General features: G+C 64.7%; 1 pseudogene; it reads left to right on the top strand.

Moving 5' to 3' along the window:
* Positions 1 to 4: 4 nt before the first annotated feature.
* LOC104287862 lies at positions 5 to 331 on the top strand (annotated as a pseudogene).
* Positions 332 to 801: the final 470 nt, after the last annotated feature.

The following is an 801-nucleotide window of genomic DNA, read 5'->3' on the forward strand; positions in this document are numbered from 1 at the left end:
TCCAGGCGTGATCTTCCCCTACCACCCGCGCTTGGGTCGCTACACCCTGAACTTCCACGAGGCGCAGCAGGCGTGCCTGGAGCAGGACGGCATCCTGGCCTCGCACGACCAGTTGCACCAGGCCTGGCTGGAGGGGATGTACTGGTGCAACGCCGGCTGGCTGGAGGACGGTTCGGTGCAGTACCCCATCTCCCGACCGCGGGAGGAGTGCGGTCGCAAGGACACGCCGGTGGGGGTCCGCAACTACGGCTAACGGCACAAGGAGAGCGAACACTACGACGCCTTCTGCTTCACCTCCAACCTCAACGGTAACGGCATGAGGGGAAACTGAGGCACAGAGCACCCAACTCCCCGGTTCGGCTGGGCAGAGTGGTGGTGGGGGTGTCCCGTGATGGTCCAGGGAGGTGTGTAGCGCTGGGTGAGAGCAGGATGCGTGTCCCTTCCCTGGGGCTTCCCGGTACATCAAGACGGGGTTCGGTGGTGGGGACCCCCAGCAAGGACCAGGATCGGGCCCCCATCACCTCTGGGGATGCGGCACTTGATTTTTAGCAAGAACCCATCTTCCCCGGGCAGGAGAAGGGGCCGGAGGTAATTGCACCGCAAAAGGGCCGGGTGATGGATGAGGCCGGGGATGCGTAAGACAGATGGGAGCCGGGAGGGCTCCCGGGCTGTGTAAATTCCTCCCGGCTGGCAGGACCGCGCGGGAGGGGGGGGCTCTGCCCATGTTTGTTTAACGGTGGCAGGCAGGATAAATAGCGGGTGTAATCGCCACCAGGAGCCAGCGCCAACCGCCGCCAGGCA

Source organism: Charadrius vociferus, unplaced genomic scaffold, assembly GCF_000708025.1.
Source record: "Charadrius vociferus isolate BGI_N301 unplaced genomic scaffold, ASM70802v2 scaffold3260, whole genome shotgun sequence".
In the NCBI taxonomy this organism is placed as follows: domain Eukaryota; kingdom Metazoa; phylum Chordata; class Aves; order Charadriiformes; family Charadriidae; genus Charadrius; species Charadrius vociferus.